The sequence below is a fragment of the Hesperophylax consimilis genome, chromosome 21 (assembly GCF_061612785.1).
Source record: "Hesperophylax consimilis isolate HC1 chromosome 21, BYU_Hcon_1.0, whole genome shotgun sequence".
Classification (NCBI taxonomy): Eukaryota; Metazoa; Arthropoda; class Insecta; order Trichoptera; family Limnephilidae; genus Hesperophylax; species Hesperophylax consimilis.
The window spans coordinates 5,018,480-5,028,727 of NC_142856.1; the positions used below are offsets into that span (position 1 = coordinate 5,018,480).

The following is a 10,248-nucleotide window of genomic DNA, read 5'->3' on the forward strand; positions in this document are numbered from 1 at the left end:
AATAGAAGATCTCTTCCTCCCTAACCGTAAGTTGATAGTTGACGTGCATAGGTATTTGTTGGCCTCCACTGTACCTAGTCTAGATATCTCTCCCTATCTGTATTTCAGAGTATCTAAGTAAGTATTTGCCGAGATCTATCCTGTCTTTATTTCCCGTAAGCAACTCTCGAAGGTTATTAGCTAGCCTTTCATTACCCCTTTGAGTATGAGCGTGTAAAACACGGGAGTAGCTTCAGCCGTGTTTTATTGCAAACTAACGGTAATCTATATAGCGCCGTTCTCCTACGGAGAGTCACCGACCCCCTCCCCCTCCCTAGAACCTTTCATATATTATTTGCCACGTTCACTTCGATTTTTTCCACTAAATTCTTATATCGTGTAAACCGTAAAATCCTTCCCGTGCTCGCAAGGAAAACACTGTCTATACCCCCAATTCAAATGAGCAATTTACTCTACGTTTTATATATTGGAAATGAATTATTATTAATTTTGACCAGAAGGTCCACATGTGATTTACGAATGATGTATTTAGCTCTTATTAAATTCTACTCTCCGAGTAAATTCATTCGCCGCGTTTCTACACGATTTTTATTATTATTTTTTTTGATCAATGTACGCTGTCTCTTCAATTTCACAATAAATTTAGAACTTTGACTTAGCCGTTTTCGTCTGGTCATTTGATACTTATTATGGTTCTCTATTTTTTCTCCCCTACGGGCACACGCGTTATTATTAAACACTACTGCAGTTGAGTTTCATCGTTTTATATTAGTCTAAAACAAGAGGCTCCAACCCGTGAATTTAGTATTGTCCAATTATGAGCTTACCCTTTTTTGGTTGAATCTAATTAAATTTTAAAACACTTCAATTATTTCAATTAATATTAAAACCACTCTTACTTCGTGAGAATGCCTTGATTTTCTAAAACACAACTTCACTACATTTAAAACTCTATCAGTTTAGTTTAAAATGGCACACAAAAGATGTCACGACGTAGGATCTCGAAGACCGACTCCAACCAAGTTAAAACGAAAAAAGCCCCGATTTTCTCCAAACAACGCTATTTAATAATGTTTTTTCGAATAAATCGACTTAAAATTTGTGCGACTTTCGCCTTTATGCATTCGAGGTTTCACTTCCTGTTAAGTTTAGAATTGCATAATCCCGTTTCAGGGTTTTTTGTTCCCGCCTCCCGATTTGAGATAGACACCTAACAACCTGTCGAGGCGGGTGCAGGCCCGCACTCGGTGTCCTGACCTCCGAGCGCCCCCTCGTAAATGATATACGGCGATGTAGATTATTGCGTAAAATTATTAGATTATTTTTCCTCGTACACGTGTTGTGCCCGTAATATTGGTTGATTTCCGGCCTTTAGACTAGGTGTAGCTCATTTCTATATCGTTGTTTTTGAAATCTTTCCGAGAAATTCGCTATTGATATGGATAATATAATCAATAAATTATCCCAACTAACGGAAGCTTTTCACCTATTATGTCCAGCGCTTGCGCAATACAGTATCCTTCCTTGTGTGCTGCCTTCTAGCATTTGATTGGTGTCTACACGATCCGTGGGTGATCCCAGGACACATATACCTTCCTCTCGGTGATGACATACGTAGGCATTCGTTCCGAAGTTCGACTCGACACGTTTTTGTAATTTCGCCTACCTGTTTTGACTCTTTTCGTGATATCCGCCGCATATCTTCTGGTAATCTTTCGTAACCCATCGCTGTCCACTACCCGAGTCGTTGAAACCTCTTCCATCATGAGCCAAACTACCTTTCGGGTTTCTTTTCGATTCCTGGTCCTTTCTTTTCGGTGATCTACGCCCAGTACATCCCTGTTTTTACAGTTTTTTGCGTCTTGTTTTAGCCCAACCCATATACTCTTTTCTCGCTTCATCCAGGAATTTCAATATATTATCCTCGTAACTTTGTTTACGCGCAAAAAAGGTCGTAAAATTTTGATCGTTAATCAAAGACTTCGTGACCCATTAACTTTTATGTCTTTTCTTAATTACCCAACTTGCATCTCCCCCGTGTTAATATAATTAGGCAATTTCGGCCAAACGTCCTATCTTAAGTTAAAATTTGTGTTCACTGTGGCCACTTGAAAGAGCACTCAGAAGTTCAGCGAACGTAAACAATTCTCTCTACGAGGATCAACTTGTAATATGTCTTCTGGACCAAAACATTCTAAAAACCCCCTCTTCTCCCACCAAACCGTCACCCCCCTTTTTCGTTATCGATGGTTGGGTATCGCTTCGTTTCTGCCCTAGAATGCAAATTTATCGTCGAATTCCAAGTGCCTTTACACGCATCGTGAGACCGGATCCCAAGGTTAGCTCAACAGTAAATCAACCTAGAGTGTTTCGTGTCTTTAGACCGCCCTTAGTCTCCGTGATTGGCGAAAAATTATTTAATTGATTTTGGGAATGGTCTGATTCGTTGAAACCCAACGCGCCCCTTTTCAATTATTACGTGGTTAACACCTATTACCGACGTAGGTTTCTATAATAAAGCTTCTAGGATGTCCCAAAGATGTCCATAGTCTGTTCGTTTCTCCCTATTCTCTGAACGTATTTTAATTTATATAAAAAATTCTTTACGTCCTTTTACCCCAAACAGGTCCATTACAAAGTAAATCAGATACTTGAGTCGAACCATGTCAAGAGTCAGAATAATAGAAGAGTAGGATGAGACGATGTGTGAATGTGAATGAGGCAAGAAGTGTGTGCCAAGACTGAGTTGTTTGGCGGTCCGTCCCCTCTGCCTACTTCCGCGCGGAAATGGCGTAGTGGTTAGTTGGTCAGTTAGTTAGTACAGATTAATGCTCATCATGGAAGTAAAACATTAAAATATTTTACGTCATTTTAGGAAGGTTGCGTTGAAAAAGAGATGGTTAGGAAAAATGGTTAGCAATATCCCAATTCTTCATCCAATTGCCACTTCACAACCGTGCGGATTCCGAAGGCAAAGAATTAATCAATTTCGTCCATGTTGGGACTTGAGCTTTCATTTTAGCAAAACATAAATGTTTATTCAGGTTTAGCTTTTTATTATTGCATTCCTACTTATTGTTTTTATGTATTATTACAATATCTTAGTTAATATTGATTTTAAAAAACCACAACCCTGTTTCCTTCGTTGAATTAATACAGCAAATCACCATTTATACTTAATAACCTACGCGATGAAGATTCTCAATTACGAATCCAAAGGTAGCGGTTTCGAAATTAGAATAAATTTTGTACTGATAGATACTTTCCAAACTTTCTCATTACCATCTCTTCCCCCTACCCTTTCGCCTCACGACACATCTCAATCGGGGAACCCATAGTCTCACTGGCTCATATCATTTGGGACTCTTGTAATATTCAAATAAAAAATACAAACAAAACAATCAATTCCCACAAAACTGTTCAACATCAAGAGAAAATTTAAAGCACAGGTAGATTTAAAAAAAATTATAATATATTAAAATTGCGTTAATACTTTCAAAAATCACTTGCAACTCAACAAACAAACAAACTTGATGATTATAAAACAGAACCAATTATAAACAAATAAATCGTATTACCACAAGCACATCAAAACATTCACCATATTTATATAAAAACACCGTGAAACATTACCCTGCTATTTTACTTACTCAGGCGCTTCGAAAAATTCACCATTGGTAAGTAAAAACAGAAAACACAATTTTTCAACAGTTATTAAACAAATTTACAATATATATTTTTAATTATAATATAGAATAAGTATCTTCAACATTTTTGGAAAAATATCAGTATTTTAAGCCAATTCTAAATATGCTAAAAAGTTAGTATTTTTTTAAAAAATGATAAGCTAATGCTTAAGACAACGTTTTTTATTCATAGCACAAATGATAACAAATTATTATAAGCAATAATTAGTCACTTGAAATATTCGTACAAATTGAAAATATCTCCCAAGTAAAAATAAATGCCCCTGACTGGAATTGAACCCGCGCTTTCTCAGGTCCAGTCAGGTGCTCTGAGACCACTGAGCTACGTCGGCTTATTTGCAACACGCCAGTGGGTAATTTATTTTTTTTAATTTTTCTAACAAAGCCTTTCCTACAAAATAAATTTGGTTGTTTACATGTGAAAAAAAATATAAAGCAGTAATTGATGATTGAAGTACTAGTACATATTAATAAGCCAACGTAGCTCAGAAGGTGCGGGTTCAATTCTCGTCGGCGGCATTTATTTTTACTCGGGAGATATTTTCAATTTGTATGGATATTTCAAGTAATTAATTATTGCTTATAATAATTTGTTATCCTTTGTGCTAAAAAGTTAAACCAAACTAAAAGTTACTAAAGTTTCCAATCGCAATTTAAAATGATATATTTAATTGTTTTATATTAATTGTCAAAAAAGTGCGGTGACGTTAACGTTTGTTATGCATTTTTATTTGAAATATTTCTTTATATTTGCATTAAAATTTTAATATTTCATAAAATATACGTTTTTTTCTAATAATAAAATTTAAAAACGTTATTTCATCACCCTTTAAATACATTTTCAGTTTTTGGATACGTTAAAAAAATATTCTATTGATTTAGATTTTATTGCAAAGCGGGAATATTCCGACCATCTGACAGCTAATGTCCGAGGTCCGAGGTGTTTAAGTTAAAATCACTTATAATACTAAGTTCAGCAAACAGAAGAAAAATGATCGAGCCTTATATTTTATTCGCCAAAAAAGAAAGAAACATAGCTGGTTTCCTTTTATTACTTATGTTTTGCATGTTTACAATAAAATAGCAAACATGTAATTCTCGATACGAAAGTAGGCAAAGTACATAAACTGTAGAGTAGATTATTGGCGCAAACATCAATATGTTTTCTAGGAACAATGTTCGGAAAGATCAACAGAAAAGACAAACTTGGTCTGCCAACAAAGGGGACTCTGTTTTAATAGAGTTTATCGGAAATTGAAGTTAGTTCTCTGTCATATATTCAGCGTGTTAAATTGATTTATCGCTTATTGAATTATTTAACCCAAAACCATGTTATTTATATGTTCATACATGTTGTCCAGTGGAGCGCCGTCCATAAAGGCTGAAAATTTCAGCACACCATCCGACGAATGAACCACAAAAGAAGATAATATCACTAAAAACCATATTATATTTAATAAATTATTATAAGCAATTATCTATATGTAAAATGTTGAAAGACATAGACTAATCACACACTATATATATCTTCCATTATTCTAATTATTGCTCATACACAATTGAAACATACACAACAGCTCAAGTTCGACTCTATCATAATATTGTAGCGATTAAACATCACAAATTAATACATTAATGAGATATATTATAGACATTGTGTACAGCATTACAAAACAAAAAATGGATCTGCGATACCCAAGGAAATTTAGACGGAAAAGCCGATGAACTAGTAGGACATCTGAAAACAGTAGCAAATGAGCTAATGCCTTTAACTAATATTATATTAAAAGATACAAATAAATGGTATACGAAATCCCTACATATTCTACAAAAACAAAGGGATACAGCCTATAAAGCCTGTAAAATACAATTCACTGAAGAAAGGTGGGAAACTTATAAGAAACTTAGAAACATGTACAGTACAGAAATAAAACATACCAAAAATTCGTATATCAGGCAAAAAATAATTACCTCTCAAAGTGACTCAAGAAAAATGTGGACTACACTTAAAGAAATTATAAGCGGCAAACAGAGGGAAAACATTAAGGAAGTTCGGTTTCCAGATGGAGTTGAAGATGATACACTTAAAATAGCCCAAAAATTTAACACAAATTTTGTACTTAGTGTCGAAAACATAAATAAGAGTATTCCATTAGTCGCAGATACCTCTTCTCAATCATCGGAAAAAAGAGAGAATAAAAATATTTTCAGGTTTAATAAAATTGACAATGAGTATTTAATGAAAATCATTAAAACAATGAAACCAAAATCATCGCCTGATGGAATTACTATAAGCATAATCAAAGATGCACTGCCAGCTATAGGAGACAGATTAGTTGCACTAATAAATGAATCTCTGACTAAGGGAATTTTTCCGCAGTCATGGAAAACCTCCATAATAACACCAGTGCCCAAAATAATAAATGCTAAAAATTTCGAAGACTTCAGACCAATAAATGGATTGCCTAAATATGAACAATTACTAGAATGCATTGTGAAAGAACAGATGAGTAAATTTATAGAAAAAAATAACATCCTAGTAAAAGAACAATCTGGGTTTAGAAATAAATATTCCTGTGAAACAGCAATAAATTATGTGATAAATGAATGGAAAACAGCTATGGATCAGAAGAAAATCACAATAGCAGTGTTCTTGGATTTTAGACGTGCTTTTGAAACGATAGACCGAGAAAGACTAATAATGAAATTGAAGGACATAGGAATCCGTGCTAATGAATTGCAGTGGTTTATTGATTACTTAAAAAATAGAAAACAAAAAACCAAAATTGGAGATACTATCTCTGAAGAACAAGAAATCAACATTGGAGTTCCTCAAGGATCTGTTTTGGGACCGCTCCTATTTATTTTATATATTAATGATATAGTGAAGTGCTTAAAGTACTGTTCCATCAAACTTTTTGCAGATGACACACTTTTATATATTATAGCAAATAATATTGAAGATGCGTTGTCAAAAATACAAAATGAACTTAATGAATTATCTAAGTGGTTAAACATAAATAAATTGAAATTAAATGTAACTAAAAGTAAATTTATGGTATTAGGGAAAAAACTAAACGTACATACTGTCCTAAATATAGACAATCAAAATATAGAAGAAGTAAAATAAATTAAATATCTGGGAATCATAATAGATAACAAGTTAAAATTTAACACTAACTTTGAAATTTTAAATAAAAAAATGGCGAAAAAGGTTAATTTCTTAAGTAGGATAAAAGGAAAATTGGACATTAAAACAAGGATATTGGTCTACAATACCACTGTAGCATCCCATCTAAATTATTGTACAAGTGTAATATTTCTAAGTAACAAAACCCAAATTAAGAGAATGGAAGTAATCCAGAACAGAGGCATGAGGTCAATACTGTGTTGTAGCAGGTACACCAGAATAAAAACCATGCAACGTCAACTCAATATTTTAAGTGTGTGGCAACGATGAGTTTATAATACCTTAGTGTTTATTTATAAGCTAAAAAATAAAATGTTACCTGACTATATGTCAAAGAATGTTAAAATTAATAGTGCAGTTCATTTATATCCTACGAGAAACTGCAACGATTTTAGGCTTCCTAAAACACACTTATCAGAAACACAAAACAATATTTATTGTAAAGGTTTTAAAATGTTCAATGAACTCCCGGTAATTGTTAAGGAAGCTAAAAGTCTTGCAGTTTTTCGTGGATTATGTCTCAATGTTGTTAAATCTAAATTTTAGTATGTAAGAAGTAAATAATATTGTAGTAGTCATAGAAAATAATATATTAGGTATAAGATGTAAACTCTTATAACTAAATAAAATATACATTAAAAAAAAAAAAAAAAAGACAAATCACACACTTACTTTCACATATTTATTGGTTCCTTGGAACGGGCAATTCGCCTAGTTAGGAACCAATAATTTCGACCTGATAAGGTACAATAATCTATAATCACTAAAAATATTTTAATTATATCTTGTATCATATTGTACTGTGTGTAAATCTAAAGGAATAAATAAACTAAATAAATAAAATAAATATGAGCAATAAAAATATCAGTACAAATTGAAAATATCTCCCGAGTAAAAATAAAATAAAATAGTAGATTGAAGTACTAGTACATATTGAATTATTTGGCGGGTTGGAAATAAGCCGACGTGGCTCGGTGGTACAATTCCCGTCGGCGGCATTTATTTTTAATCCGGAGATATTTTCAATTTGTATTGATATTACAGGCGACTCATTATTACTTCTAATAATTTATTATCCTTTGTGCTATGCACAAAAACCTTGTCTTATAAACATTAGTTTATCATTAAAAAAAATATCATGTTTAAATTGGTTTTCTTGACAAGCAATAATCGCAATTCGGATAAACCTCATTGGTTACGATATTGCCACTGCACAAAGTATGTTCAATTTGTATTCATTGGTCACCCCAAGTGGTTCGCTACTTTTTATTATTTGGCAGGGTTCATCGGGTGAGGTGTTTTCAATGCTACTCTCATCATCTGCATGGCGTGACAGATCGCGGGAGGCTGGTTTGAGAAGGTCCTATGGCCTCTTCAACTAGACTCGACCTACCGCCTATTAATACGTCACTCCAGGACACACGTACCCCGAGATTCATATCCACCCTTCATACCTTTTTCCTTGCCAGAACTTCATCTCCTTAAAAATACTTTCCACACAGCATCCCCAAAGATGAGATAGGCCCTGAGGAAAATTATTTTCCTCAAGGCCTCCTGTATTCGGTAAATGTAAAAAAAAATAGATAAGGAACTTGTATGCTCATTTATTCAGTCGGCTAAAAAAAAGGTAATCTTTTAAATATTCAGTGCACAATTTTTACAAACTACACACATCCTACTGTTAAATGTTCAAAAAAGTTCGAAAAAATTTGTCAGAAAACAAAAGAACAATGGTTACAATGGTAAATTAGGAATCAACTATTTGTCGCTCTATTGGCAAATAACATCAACTGAAAAAGAGGAATCTACTATTATCGTTCTATTGATAAATTCAAGCCGATGAGACATCTATTTACAATATTAGCCCCCAATATTACAGAGCAAATCTTCATATCATATATTATTTTGTTCAGACCTTTAAAATTAAACAACTACCGTTACGCATAGAGAAATGCACGCCAATGCGTCGTGTTCCTTATGCTCAATATTATATGAATTACAACATCAAAGTTTTTACATATTTGTAATATGCATTTACTTTGTGGCTCGTCATAATTTAAAATAAAAGATATATATATATATATATATATATATACGATAAATTAATTTGGTTATTCAATATATTATCGTTTAGTTCCATCCTAGATATATTTCCAGTAAACCGCTCTGTTATTGCCGGAATTCCCGCAATTACCCGTCCCCTTTTGTTAACCTTCCACTAAATTATATTTTTTGTGTATATATCTGTCAATATTTTGTATCATAGGTTAGTTTTAATACTCTCCTGACGAAGGAAGGGTGCTTCCGAAACCGGTAGAGTGAAATTAAAATTAAAGTGGTCTAAAACAAATTTATATCTTTGATTGTCAAAGTTTTTAATATTATTTGTGGTCGCATTTTTTTTTGCGATCGCTGAAATAATTATTTTTGTTGCATCGTTAAATTCTTTCCACCATTTCAATTTTTATGGACGGATTGGCCACTGGAGTCAATCGAATTTATAAAACGTTTTATTCAAACGAATAAATAGTAAAATTCGATTTCACAGAAGGCAAATTGATTGGAAGGGACTTAAATGGCCAGAAAAAAATTCTACCAGTGAAAAGTAATTTCGTCAGGATACAAAGTTCACACAACGATACACATCCGCATGTGATTTAAATCGATTTAATTGAAGCTCGAACACTGTTGAAACACTTTCCACTACTTTAAAAGTTCATACAATCATCGAATTATAATGAACTAGAGTGACCAATGATTCTTTTCTCTTTGGAACCTACCATTTAACAAAATAAAAATTAAGTTATATTTTGTTTTTTTATCATAATATTTCCAAGATGTGCAGTATGCAACACTGGATGGGTTGTTTCAGTGAATTTGAACAATTCAATTTCTGTTTCATAGAATTTGAACAATTCATCAAATTTCAAAGTTGATTTTCTTGTTTTGTGAAAGTTCTCTTCATGTTCTGTTATTATATCATTATTGGCCAGTTGTTTCACAAACCTAAAATAATAACAAAACATTAATAGAACCTTCACAGAGCAAGAAAATCAACTTTGAAATTTGATGAATTGTTCAATTTCTGTTTCATAGAATTTGAACAATTCATCAAATTTCAAAGTTGATTTTCTTGTTTTGTGAAAGTTCTCTTCATGTTCTGTTATTATATCATTATTGGCAAGTTGTTTCACAAAGCTAAAATAATAACAAAACATTAATAGAACCTTCACAGAACAAGAAAATCAACTTTGAAATTTGATGAATTTTTCAATTTCTGTTTCATAGAATTTGAACAATTCATCAAATTTCAACGTTCTTTTTCGAATTTCGTGAATGTCCTATACAAGT

At 32.8% G+C, this 10,248-nt stretch overlaps 1 pseudogene; it reads right to left on the bottom strand.

Annotated features, from left to right (window-relative positions):
• Positions 1 to 7,987: 7,987 nt before the first annotated feature.
• Positions 7,988 to 8,118, bottom strand: LOC149413542 (U4 spliceosomal RNA; annotated as a pseudogene).
• Between the last annotated feature and the right edge of the window lie 2,130 nt (positions 8,119 to 10,248).